Below are 15,314 nucleotides of genomic sequence, written 5' to 3'. Positions count from 1 at the left end.
ACCAAATCCATCTCCTCTTCTTGAATTAAACTCAACCTAATTTCAGTTTCAGAAACCCCAAAATTCGATTTTAAATGGATTTCACAACTCAAATAGATTCTTCCTTCTCCGGTTAAATCTCATCACCTTCAATCCAGCTAAAATCTCTTTATAACAACATCCACAACTAAATTCAAAGGAAGCAATTTATGATTCTTCCCGATCTTCATAACCAGAACCCGTCATAATTTCACCTAAATCAGCCACCAAATCCATCTCCTCTTCTTGAATTCAACTCAACCTAATTTCAGTTTCAGAAACCCCAAAATTCGATTTTAATAAATATGGAGTTCACAACTCAAATAGCTTCTTCCCTCTCCTGTTAAATCTCATCACCGTCAATCCAACTCAAGTCCATGACCTAACTTTCTCTTCATCTCAACATCCACAACTAAATTCAAAGGAAATAATTCTCAAACTTCAAATCATCTTCTAACCCTTGTAAAAATCAAGAACAAATTATCGGGATTATTTCAGAGTTTGGAGGGAGAAGAAAAGGAATTCCGGAAGAAGAAGAAGGATAGTTTGTCGGAGTAAAAGAAGAAGAAGAAAAAGACCGCAACATAATTATATAAATTCTTGGTTTGATTGAAATTTTCTTACAAAAAATGGGTGCGCGCTTGAGTTTTTCTGGGCGTGGGTTTCACAGTGGAAAAAATCTAGAAAATGGGTTTGTCCGTAGTTCTAACTAATTAAATACCCTTATAATAGAGGCCCAACAAAAATTCCCTCCCCTAAAATAAATATACCCTCCCTAAAATATCCGGATTTCCAGATTACAAATGTACCCCTTAATATATTTCAGGATTATAACGTTAGTCATTTAGTGCAATAGCCGTTTCCAAATCGATCTGTCTCTATCCTCCTCCTTCTCGTTCATCCAGCTGCTGTAACTACAACAACATATTTTGAAAACGAAACTGAAAAAACTCGTCGATCTATCTATCTATCTATCTCTATATATATATCATCATAACCGTATCATTTGAATCATCTGTACTTTGAAGAAAATCCAAAAACAGTGAAAAATGATCGAAAATTAGGTATTAGTGAGTTTACTGAGTTTCAAGAACAGGATAAAGATTACACAGGTAAAAACACTAAAATCCCTCATAGATGTACCGTATTCTGTGACTATTTTGGTGTTGATTTTGATTTACTACAGTTTTACGATTTCGATTTTGAAATCAGATTTCATTTTCTGAAGAAAAAAATTGTTGCATGTATGATTTATCACCAATTCCTGCTACTAATATGTTTGATTTGATTTGGTATTGTTAGAGCATTGCTCAATTGAACCCACTAGCGTTGGTATGTCAATTTAGTTGTCAATTTTAGTTGCCAAAATGCATTCTTGATTTAGTATACTAAAGATAGTTTCGGACAAGACTAGATCTAAGAAGAACTACTCTCAAGGATGAAGACTGAAGATTACAAGAAGACATCAACAAGGACTTCATCAACAAAGGTATGTGGTAATTGATTTCATTTGGATTCTTGGTTAATTATACCTTTCTAACCTATGGAAACAAATGCTCACTCTATAGGAATTAATGTACATTTATGTATATATACTCGAGGTTATTTGAGCCACGAATTTTGTGACAATAACCTTTATCCCTATAAAGGTTCTCATGTTATAATGAATGAGCTTACGAATTCAACTAGCCAAGAATCATTCAATTCCGAGTTAAACGATGAAGTTATGAGTGATTTATTAAAGTAACAGTTTTAAGTGTTGCTGAAACTGTTACAGTTCGTTAGTAGGAAACTATCCATGAACTGTTTGTAATGGTTCATAGACTTGAGCCCAATTACATGACTAGAAATATTTTTTAGTCAATTTGGTGATGTTTCCTTATCTAGGCAAGTTAGCTATTACTCCAAACATCTTTGATTACCATATTAAAGTGTTTGTGATTCCTTCCTAATTTAATTTGTGATTTATTCACATAAATACAATATTTGCTAAATTAATTATTTATTTAATTATTTTGGCAAGAGTTTTAACTTAGGAAAGACTCCCAAAATTAGGAGATTCTTGAAAAAGGAAAATAGCTTTGCTTCAAGATACATTCACTATAAATAAAGGGTTCGTGAGTGCTACACGTTTTTTATCCCCTTTGGAAAATTGGTGTAAGCTCATAAGGTTGTTTTCCATGTCTTTTGTTCTTCGTGAACAAGAGTGAGATAAAAGTCTTTGTATTTGGGATCACAAAGCCGAGTTGGATTTAATCTTCTTGATTAATCATAAAACTTGTAATCTAGGTTTTTCACCTCTTGTCTATTCTAAGGGGTCTTCTCTTCTAATATAAGACCATTCAAGAGTTGTTGATCATAAACCCTAGGTTTGGATAGATTTCAGTTTCCGATCGTATACCAATACTTGTTAGTCGAAATCAGAAGCTAGAAAGAAAAACTTCGATTAAGGCATCTCGTAAAAATCCTTAAGAAGTTTTAAACAAGATATCTGTAGATTTATTCTAGTTGTTCTAGAATCATTAGGTTTCTCTTCCTATTTTTGAAGAGTATAATAATCCCTAATCTACAAGTTTGTTTTGATATTACTTTTACCTAGTAATTTTTTTCTCAAAACAAACACAAGATTTCCAAAACCTTGATTTACATCTAAAGGCAAATCGTTTCGGTGTTTTGTGAAAAAAAAATATCAACCCTGTTGTTGTATCTTCTGAAGAAAACTTTTTTTTGCCAGAAGATTTTCGGGAATAACTTCTAAAGAGAATTTTTGTTCTGCTAGAAGTTGTACGAGAAGAATTCCTAAAGAGAATCGGTGTTCTGCTAGGAGTTCTGTTAGTGCTGAAGCAGGTATTACATCTAGTCCGAATAGGTAGTAGGAAATTGGTGTAACAACTTATAATCAGTGTGTGCTTATTATGGACTAGGTCCCGGGGTTTTTCTGCATTTGCGGCTTCCTCGTTAACAAAATTTCTGGTGTCTGTGTTATTTCTTTTTCCGCATTATATTTTATTTATATAATTGAAATAATACAGGTTGTACGTTAATCAATCATAGTTGTTAAATCCGAACTTGTTTGTTGGATAAGAATTGATTGATCGTGAACAATTTATTTTGTTATTTTCACATTGTTAGACCAGTCTGGACTAACCCTGTTTCAAGTGGACACTGTGTTGAAATATTCCTTTAGTGATACAATTGTATCTTAAAGAGGTTTATACACGGTGGATATTGAATAGGTTGTGATTAACACAAAAGAGTTTGTTTCAAGAGCTTCACACTAAAATCAGGTTTACGGATTTGTTTCTGTTCAGCTATGATTGTGTTGAAATAGAGATATAGATATTTTATATACTTTCCTATAGATTGAGTCTGACTGTCTAGTCGATTCTCTTGAAAGTATATTGAAGAAGTCCTCTCAGATTGCCAAACGAATTGTTGGGTGTGATTGTTAGACCCCTGCATTTCAGGTATCTAATCAGTTTGGTATCTAATTGATTGATTTTTGGTTAGTTTAGCCTGTTTCAGACGTTGGAGTTGATTTTGTTTTTCATCAGTTGTAGTTTCAGATAAAAGAGGTAAGAAATGATTTCTTCAGTTGATTTTTATTTTCACAACATCTATTGTTCTATTTGTGTGTTCTTCAGTATTTGCATGTTGATGTCAAAAAGTTCTGCAAAAAATCAACTTTCAGTTGAAATTGATGCTAATAGGGGGTCAATAATAAGAGTTGATCCCATAAAATGATTTATTCTATGTGTTCTGTGAGTTGTAATCTAAAATAATAACATGTTGATTCTACAAATATTTGATGAATAATGTTACAATTATCTATTGAAATAAGAATAAAAAAGTTCAATGAAATAAGAATAAAAAAAGTTGATGTTTCAGTTATTGTTGTTGATGCTAATGGTAGACCATATATGGGATCAACAATAAGAGTTGATCCCACAAAATTGTGTCAACAACCAAAAGTGACAACAAATAAATGTTATTGTAAGTGATCTTATTACTTAGAAGTAGCTTTTTATTATTTTTGTTGGTGAACATGCCATTCGCTTCTTTTTTCCCTTCTTTTCAACAACAGAAGTTGATCTAATTAATGGGATCAACAACATGAGTTGATGCCATAAAACTGAAAATAAACTACAGTTATACAAGTATAAAATGAGATCAACAACAGTAGTTAATCACATAAAATTAAATCAACAACAGAAGTTGATTCCATTGATGGGATCAACAACAGTAGTTGATCTCATAACAATTTAAAACCAAGTACAACTATACCAGTAGTTGTCAACAACAGGAGTTGATGACATTAGATAGGATCAACCACAGGAGTTGATGACATTAGATAGGATCAACAACATGAGTTGATCCCATTTTACTAATTGTTCAACTGTTATTGTTGTGTTATTAAATGAATAAGAATGCTGATTATATTACTGTTGTTTGAAATATAACAATCAAATGAGGAGATCACCGCGGTTAAGCCAGAAGAATCAAGAAGAGGATCAACCGAAACAGATTCCAAAAGATGTAGGAAACAAACAGAAGAAGTTACTGGAAGAAAAACAACAACAGATTCAAAGAAGGACAAAGCAGAAAAATGATCAACAGAATGAACAAGTCAAAGCAACAAAAAGAACAAAAGATGGACAAAGAAGACGAATCGCAAGAGATTGAAAAAGTTAAAGCAACAAAAAGAAAGAAGGAGAACAAGAAGAAATTAGATGATGAACAGAAAGAAAAGGTGAAGAAGAAGAAGAAAAGTGAAGAGGAACCATCAGGTAAAAGAAAGAAGAAGATGATAATTGAAGAATCAGAAGAAGAGGAATCAACCCACCAACTCATATACTTGTGTTAAGAATCAACCCACCAACTCAACTGCTCCTCCAGGTTCCAACTTCATATAGTTAAATGAAAAAAAAATACTAAAAATAATCACTCATTATATAGTTGTATCAATAGTGATATTAGAGACACTAAAAAGAAACACGATATTAATATAAAATAGATGGAAAACTATAAATAGTGCAAAACATATGAAGTATTTACCATCAAAGAAAATATAATGACAACTTACGTACCTACGCCAAGAATCAAGAAACCAACTCAACTCACTGTAGTTAAATGAAAAGTCACGCTCGTTGTATAGTTGCATCAATGCCTGATATTAAAAAGATACTAAAAAATGATATAATATAAAATCAATTGCCAACTCTAAAAAGTGCAAAGCATATGGAGTGTTTCCTGTCGAATAAAGATATATCAGTGCTTCAAATTCTTGTAGTTAAATGAAAAATCACACCCATTATATTGTATTAATCAATATATGATATTATAGACGCTAAAAAAACATGATATTAATAATAAATATATTGGCAACTTTAAATAGTATAAAGCATACGAAGTGATTCCCATTAAAGAAGATGTAATCAAGGAAATGCATTGATATGTCTATCTTTACAAATCATATATATATATATATATATATATATATACTTGCGTATTATTGGATCTGTACATCTCGAGCGGTTAAAGTTTCGGAAATCCCCTTTGGTCCTTGCTGGATCTGTAGTTTTATTCTTGGATTGAATAATTAAAGAAACAAGCACAATTTCTATTGATCCCCCAATCAATCAAACTGCTATATGTCGGAGGTATATCTAGAACTCTTCTTTGTCTTTTATTTTGTTTTTTCCCATGAAAGAAACGAAAAAAAAATTTGTCTGCCATGTTGTTGTGTCTCTTGATACACATGTTTGATATATGTAAATATGTAATGTGTTTGTATATATTCATCTATTTTCTTTCATGGTTAAATTAATCTGTTGGTGTCTTTCGGTTAAATTAATCTCTCCTCTGTGTTCTGCTCCAATGATATTTTCTTTTTTCCTTTATCTAATCCATGTATTAGCTTGCACAATCTATATTGTGTTCTTAGAAAGACACACAAAAAAAAAATTGAAAATCCATGTTTGTGTGCCAAATGATGTTTGTTCATGCCTAACTTTTACACTTGCATGTGCGTTATTTTTCTTCTTTTGTCTGCCATTATGATTGTTATTTGCTTTATGACTATTATGCCTTGTACTCATTATGTTTGCCGGTTACATTTGCTTGCTCTGTTGATTTAACATGTACATTAACTAATATATAATATCCATAATTATCTTCCACTCATAAATAAGATTAATAAAATATATCCATGCATGTAAAGTCAATTTAATTTCCACAAATACATTCATGCACATGCAAATACAATTAAAAAAATAATAACTAAAATATATTCATGCTCAATTTAATTTCCACAAATACATTCATGCACATGCAAATACAATTAAAATAATAATAACTAAAATATACTCATGCATGCAGAGTCAATTTAATTTCCACAAATACATTCATGCACACGCAAATACCATTAAAAAATAATAACTAAAATATATTCATGCTCAATTTACTTTCCACAAATACATTCATGAATATGCAAATACAATTAAGATAATAATAACTAAAATATACTCATGCATGCAAAGTCAATTTAATTTCCACAAATACATTCATGCACATGCAAATACATTTAAAATAATAATAATTAAAATATATTCATGCACTCATGCAAAATCAATATAGAGATAACTATTTAGTTTCCACAAATAGCACATATAAAAATATCACACTTATTTAAAAATGATGCCATTTAATTATTTATTTTAATTCCTGTGAAACCAAAACATTAAACTACACTTTACTTTTTAAATGGGCATGTAACTCTCTGTGGGCCTTGGACACGTTATGACCTTAACGAGTTAACACTACTAACTGGATGATCGTAATTTGGCCGAGAAACCGGGTTATGATTTTTTTTAGTAAGGTTTTTTCCAGTTGGACCTAACTTGACTCAAAAATGACATTTTGGACTCAGAAGTACTTGAGCATCATTATTGTGCATTAGAGGTGGAAATCATTTATTTGAAAAAAAAGGAATATATTCCTTCATATAACTTTATGCCACTGACAACGCACTGTCTAAAAGGTAGAGCTACATATGCCCTTGTGTTTCTAAACACATGCATCCCAATTTTTTGTGGACACAAAAAGTTATATGAGTCAAAAAAATTCCATTTCTCTGCTTCATCCATGATACTAACGAACCAGTATAAGTTGAAGTATGACAACAACACAACAACAAAACTATCTTTAGTAATATATTAAACCTAAAGTAAGTGGTTGACATGTATAGTGAGATTCTCTTGGCCTATTGAAATAAGGAAATTTCTCAAATTAAGCTAAATGTAGCAAAATTGAAAATGGAAAGAACCCTAAAGTAACGAGGGTTAGACATACAGACTCATATAAAGTATGCGAAAAAGGACATATGTATCACGAAACAAAGATGTACTTTCATCTTCGGTAGTAATAACATCAATATACAAGTATCAGCCGAGCATGAGATCAGCTAAAATGTTGTAGCTCCCATCATAAATGAAAGAGATGGAAATGCACCTGGTCATAGGTGTTGGTATATACAACGTAATATGTGTATCATAGTAGCAACTAATTTTCACATCAACTTTAATGGCAACAAGAACTTTGTCGGGCCAATTGACTATCTTATCGAGTTGAACTAGATCCAATGTTTGCATTTATGGAATGAAAACACGAGACATAAATTCTCTAAAGTACTTGAGATATATTGGATGACACATAATATATATTCACTCTAAAGTACTTGAGTTGAATCCCGCTTTTATTACGTAATAAGGCTACACCACTTATTAAAACTCTCAAGACCCAAGTGTCTAACTCATAGTTGTTTTTCTTCCACTAGATTAAGGAATTTAAACTAGTTGTTGAACTATTTCCTTATAATGTGACTACGAGGATTGGATCATCGAGCGCAGCACTGCTCAAAATTTGTTTTCAAGATAGAACAAAGACGTCACAAAATTTCTACATGTACCAAGAGATAATCACACCTTGTTAAATTCCACAGAAACCCGTGCAAGTGGATATCATGGGGAAACTCACAGTGATGAGAATGTAATTGAATGCATCTATTATAGTCTCTAATGTATTAGAGAAACTAGTGAGTCAATCTAGTGAAATGTAAATCACTATAGTACTTGGATTATTGAATCCATATTGACTCCGATGATGAAATGTTGAGAATTGACTCATACAAGCTTTGGGCATAACCATAAAGCCACTTTGGTTGTGACATGATGATCGTTTTGAAAGGACTCATACGAACATCAAATTATTTGAGTGAACAAAAACGGGAGAAACATTGACAGAATGCGTAATGACGGCATATCTCTCAATAAGTGTTTTCTAAAGTACTAGATGCACCCCCCCCCCCATCCCATTGATTTTAAGTAAGAAAGCATGTCGCTCATTTAACAAAGTCTTCAGTAAAACAGGATCGGCACCATCCTAAGATGCAATGGTAAACAATACATATTACAAAGAAAAGAAGGTGAAATTTAGAAAAATATTAATGCAGAACGCGGACCATTAAAGTGACTTATGGCTATGGTGAATGTTTTTGACATTTTTGGACTAGTTATAGTTCCCAAGAAATTTGCGTTTAAAAATTCCTAGCACATATTATACAATACAAAGTGCAAAGGTCCACCCTTATTAATGCTAGAGAATTTACATCAAAAGGACTTGATGAATATTGCATGTTTAATAGGATCAATATAGAGCATCTTATACCCAATGGTCTCGCAGAGGCTACCCTCAAAGGTTACAGATGGTGCCTAAGGAGGTTATGCGTACCAACCTATCTTTTATTGCTTCTGGGATATGGAATATTACACGCATCTTAATTAATTCGTTTTTAGAACCCAATATTAGTCAATATTTTCTGCGTACCAGTTGGTAACTGGATTTAAGCCTGACATTCGTGTTTTTACGCATTTGTGGTTGCACTATATATGTTCCATTACGACTCCACATTGTACTATGACGGGTCTTCAAAATTGTTAAGTAGTTATGTTGGAAATGAGTTCCCAACAATTATCCGCATTTTAAAACTTTTGGCAGGAGATCTCTTACCGCTAGATTTTTAGATTATCACTTTAATGAGACAGTCTTCCCGTTGTTAGGGGAGATAAGAAAAAGTATTTTCTAAGGGAACGATAGAAATTGTCGTGGTGTGTTCCCACTGTGTCTCATATTGATTCTTGTGAAGTGATAAAGAATATTAGATTTTCAGAATATACACTGATGTTGCTAAAGTGATGAGATCACACATACCAGCTGTAAACCTACCTGCAAAGTTACAAATCCTCAATACGGGATATACCATAGACTAAGATGTTGCAACTACACTCAGTGGAAGTGTGGTTGAGGCCGTGGATCCATAAAGGAAGTTGGAGAGACCACTTGGTTCGATCAATCCTCACCTAGAAAGGAAGTAAGTGAGTAAGGCACAACTTATTTATATCATCAGAAATCATCTCATAAGATTGTCTCTGAATATGTCCATGAATCAAACTGGAGGACGCTCTGAAGTTTTAAATGATTATAGAGAACAATAAAATCCTGATGGATTATGAGAATGCATATGAGTCAATGGAAGGATCATGCGTGCAAAATGATGATATAATCCATAAATAGTTGCTCCAGAAGTAGAGCACAATGAGATCGAACCATGCTTTATTTTGATTAATTTCAAATAAATAGCATATTTGGCCTATGCAATCCAGGCAGAACTTAGTTCTTTGACAAATATACGGGTATTTGGTGTGGTAGTACTAACCAACCTAGTGTAAAGCCTGTGGGACATACGTAGTTATTTTTCATAAAGTGTAGTGAGAAGAATGAGGTCTTAATGTATAAAGAATCACCTTGTGGCGCGAGGTTTCTCACAAACTCCTGGATCGCTTACTCTTATAGTGAATGAAATCATGTGCTTAAAAGTAACCATTGACATAAATTTGTTTATCCATGCAAAAACATAAAAAGGAATGCTAACAAAAGTGCAATCCAAAGGTTGTTGATTATAAAGGAACAATAATCTCTTCTCCAACGAAAGTAATCAAGGGGAGATACGGTAGATTATTTCTAGGTCATTACCGATATTCAGTTTCTAAAAGTACATGACTAAAGGAACAGTCTGGAACAACTATGAAAGTAATCATGGGGAGATGCCGACATTGGGGGGAGGATCCAAGGATATGATGTCGACATAATTTACTTCGAAATTGAAGTTGTGTTGTACTCTTTTTCCCTTCGATCGAGAATAGTTTTTCCCAAAGGGTTTTGTTACTCGACAAGGTTTTTAGCGAGACAATACTAAAAGTATCAAGTATGTTGAACGTTGAAGACATAAAGATCGCATTGATATTATTGAAAATATATGAATCAAAGAAATGAAACACGATAGTCCCTTAAGAAATGTAACTTCCAGAATCAACAATATGGTTCTATAAACATCCAAGTCACCAAAGTAAAGTGTGATAAACTCTTTTTGACTGCATTATACTAATGATTATTGTCTGACATCATCGGTAGCATCTAATGGTGTGTTGAACTATTTTCCTTCACCGAAGTTACTTTTTCCCACGGGGTTTTGTTGCTCGGCAAGGTTTTTAATGAGACAACAACAAACACCGGGAAGTAATTTCCCAACTAAGGCTATTGTCTTTCCCACAAGGATTTTCTGCCTTAGGAGTTGTGAAGAAACTAGTCAACTTAAACGGGAAAAGGTGATCATCTGCAACATATCACCTTTACTTGCATCTGTCACGTTGTACTCTTTTCCCTTCGTTAAGGTTTTATCCCACTGGGTTTTCTTTGTCAAGGTTTTAATGAGGCAACGTACACACATCCAACTATGTTCTGAGTTTACTTAATGTTGTACTCTTTTTCTTTAGTTTTGGTATTGTACCTTTAGGTTAGCCTGGCGAAATTTTAACGACACAACTAAATTAGACTCGACCATCTTTGAAGATCGTATTACATGTGATGAATTACATGTAAAATACGAGGCAACATGTGAAGAGTTGTACCAATGTTTTATCCCACTGGGTTTTTCCTTGTCAAAGTTTTAATGGAGAAGTTGTCTTAGACACATAAGTCACCAAGGAGAGAACTACATTTGAAGACCTACATCCCAAGCATTGTAGGTGAAGTACTGCATATGGAGTTTTATTGGACCATACTAGGGGGAGTGTTGTAGGCATTTAGCCCATGGATGTGCAGCCCAATATAATAGCTAGGATTCTATTCTTATTGTATACTCCCACCGTCCTAGTTTACTTGCCAAAATTGTATTTTTTTTAACAAAAGTGTACCAAAAAATTATTATATTTCCCACTAAACTTATCTAATTATCAAGAAAGAAATAAAAACTAGGATACAAAAACTTGTATATTAAATAAGTGATTTGAAAGATTGATGGTGTATGTGGAATTAATTTGAATTTGTTTCAAGTTTTTGCAAAATCCTATTTTGGCAAGTAAACTAGGACCGAGGAAGTATAAAAGATACTATAGTTATGTAATAAGGTTACTCGTGTCAATAAGAAATCCTTCGACTTCTCTATCTCTTTATCTTCTCCTCCATAATACTCTGCAAAACATAGAGGGATTTATTAAGAATTCTTGGAGCGTCTTTAATAGGTTTCTTTGTAAAAATTCATGTTCTTAAAAAAGCTTTTAGGAAACTATAATGAACGGTGATCTCGATGGAGTTTATACAATAGGCTTTAAAGATGTTGTACCATAAGCCTATGATTTTTTTTAAAATGATTATTTTAGTAGTTTTTTATTAGTCTACAAGGAACTCAATTAGTTTTAGGATCCATAATAAAAATAGTTTTAAAATAGGGATCCATCGAGAAACAGACCTATGCATCGCTCGGGTGAGAAACTAGTTTATAAAGAATCCATTGTCCATCCTAAACGAGTGACTAAATGTTGTTTCCATAAACAGTAAGAAAATCCACAAATCACTAACCTTATTTTAGGTTTTAATTAAATTGAAATAAATGAAAAATACTCCCTCCGTTCCAAAATAGATGTCATATATCATTAAATAATGAGATATTTCTAAAATTATCCTTTCAATTGATTATTATTAGTATAAGAAATATGTATAATTTGATAGATGTTATAAACCAAGTTTATTTACTAAAGTGTCCTTCGTGTCTAAGATTAAGGTTTACACGTCTTGGGCACCAATTCTTCTATCTGTATAAATAGAGTCTTAAACTTTGTATTCTACACACGTATGAATGGAATTCTCTCTAGTTCTTCTCCCTATTTTCTGTCTCCTTATCTATGCACAATACATCATCAGCACGTGACTCTAACTACCGAGCGATATATGCTCTCCCAATCATCTATAAACGGAAGTTGAAAAGTACATAGCCAGATCGTGTGATTGGATACGAAGGTTTTCTTCAGGGATGCACAACTGCTCAAACTGCGGCAATGGCAAACTTTAGGTCTTATTTTAATAATTTTATTTCACATTTACAGATTTTTGTGTCGAAACTCGTATTCCACAACTGATTTTTTGTTTGTTTGTCTACATGAGCTGATTCTATATGGTTGGATTAGCATCATCGGTTAATTGTCCAAGCAACTAATGATAGAGAGTGATGGGCGTCTACCATTATACAATGATTGGTCAACCGATAGACAAAGATCATGTAATTTATCCATATGGTTTCGATTTTTTTTAACAAGAAACCATTCATCAACCACAAAATGGATTTTCCATATGCGATAACTAAAACATTTGTTTTAATCAATCGTCGATACTATTTTGGCATATCGCATAAATCGATTGATATTGATTTTCTCTTCTCTCTCAATTCTATGAGATGAGATGTAAACAAATTGGCATTTAAATTATTTTTAAGCTAATGTCTATTTCCCACAAAGTGGATTCGATATTCGTTATTCTCTATTTGATATCTTGATATTATTAATTGCAAATACCATTGTACGAGGAATTGCTACATTCCAAAGGAATATTTAGCGATTTTATTTTCCTCTTGATACTAGTTCACTAAATTTGAAACCGTTCGACTAGATGTTGGAATACGGTAGGACATAAAAAGATCAATGGGTGCGCACCCGGCTTGTTAGCCAAATATTATTAGTCCATGTAGTGACTATATTGATCTTAAAATAATTTTCTTTTGACAAAGAAAGTGTCCATAATTTCATTCTCAATATCTCATGGACCCTTGAGGTATAGAAATTATCGGAGATTTGTTGCATGCAATGCTTTTGGTTTTGGCATATCATTTTTATTTTATTTTGTTTTTGTGCCAAACGTAATCCATGGATGATGGTAAATATGTACGTCTATTCAGACTACATTTTTTTAATGTCTAAAGACATATTTCATAATGAGTATATGTCTCGAATTAATCGGATAATACTCGTATATGAGATGATAATATTTCTGCCATAATCAGGAGGAGATATACACTACCAGACGTTGCTTTCCCATCTTGATCAAATCGATGTCATTATATAATTGGCGTGAAATTTTTCTCATTTTCCTTTTATATAAGCTTTGCCTCTTAAGAGGAAATCCAGTCACATATAGCAAATAAGTAGCGTTCTATAAAAGGATACAAGTAGTGCTCCAATTGGGTGTACCAAAATCACATTCTCAAATATAATAATATCTTCTCACATGAAAACGAGGAGATTATAATGCTCGCGGGCACTGGTACCAGTAATTGATTAATTTTTCAAGATATGCATAAATTTGAGAATCGTGTGGGCTCTTAGTAAGCCAATTATTGTCGAAAATTCATTAATAGTAGCTACTCAAATAATAAAGATGGTGGGTGTTAACCCCTCTGCAGAGGAATATCAACATATGTGATTGATTGGAATACAATCCAAATTAGGTTGGATTAATCTCGATTGATTGACGCAATTTTGAATCCAAAACTAACATCTTTAAATTTCCAAGCCTATTAATTACAGGTTGGTCATTAATGCGTCAAACGAGAAATATATTCGTTGTAAAAACGATTGTATGGTTTTATTTTTTACCCTAAGATTGATTAGATAATATTTTTTTCTCCATATATGGTGCATTTAGCATGATAGTCCTTGAAGGACTCGTATTGAATTTACACAAGAATTGTGATTGGGAACATATTCAAATTTGTAATCCTTGTAGGATTCAAAATATATTCAGACAGCCACCTGACTCGATTGTGTTAGGTTTTAACAATCCTTTATGTTTTTTTGGTTCCAAGCCAAAAATCCGGATTAATTTTGTAGGTCTCTTGAGGAGTCCTTAAAAACACAATAATCCACGCTTTTGCAGCAATAATTCTATTTTCTTTTCTTTCTAAAATCCGCAGTTAGAATTATGCTAGCATAAACTAGTCTTTGATATAGACTAGAGTTATTATTTTGATGCTTACTTTTTGTAATACTCATATAGTTGAGATAGCATCCGTAAATCGTCAAAAGTTGTACTCTTTTCCCCTTCGTTTCAGGTTTTGTCTCATGTGATTTTCCTGACAAGATTTTAACGAGGCAACATCTTGTTGACATTTAACGTCTTTCAAAATGTTGATATTTGTGCTCTTTTTCCTTTGTCCAAATTTTTTCCCATTGGGTTTCATGGGCAAGGTCTTAGTGAGGCAATTTATTTCAACATGGTGGTCATCCAAGGGGGAGTTGTATCAATTAATTTTTGTTATTCGGTGGATTCCCACCATTAACTAGATCATCTTATTAGACCAAATCAACATAACCATCTCCTAGAAATTTGGATGTCCTTATGAACCCCATACAGTGTGTTAGTAAATACAGTTTTGTTCATATACACGAATGTATCTATATCTTGGCACTTCGTTGAAGAAACTACATCAACTATTTCTGCAAATCATCTTCGATAATCTAGCAACCCAAGACACAAGTCGTCAATGTATTTAAGCAAGCATTGAAGACTCGAGAAAACTACTATTGGAAGACTAGCGGAAAAGAACACTTCATCAAGTAGCAATTTTCTTCATGAAAGAACAAGAATCTCATGCATTCAAGAACTTTGTTCGTCAAATTGGGAAGTCATGACTCAAGATTTGCAAACCAAGATTTAACTGAAGTACTAATCAGGGGGAGCGCCATCATCAAAGGTGCATTTACTGGACTTATCGCGTTGTATTCTTTTTTCTTCGTCAAGGTTTTTTCCCACTGGGTGTTTCCTTGTCAAGGTTTTAACGAGGCAACATATGCGTGTCCAACATTGTCAGAGTCATTACATGCTCATGCAATTTTAGGTTTCCCTCTTTTGAG

Source organism: Papaver somniferum, chromosome 4 (genome assembly GCF_003573695.1).
Source record: "Papaver somniferum cultivar HN1 chromosome 4, ASM357369v1, whole genome shotgun sequence".
Taxonomy (NCBI): domain Eukaryota; kingdom Viridiplantae; phylum Streptophyta; class Magnoliopsida; order Ranunculales; family Papaveraceae; genus Papaver; species Papaver somniferum.
Note: the sequence above shows the minus strand (reverse complement) of the source record.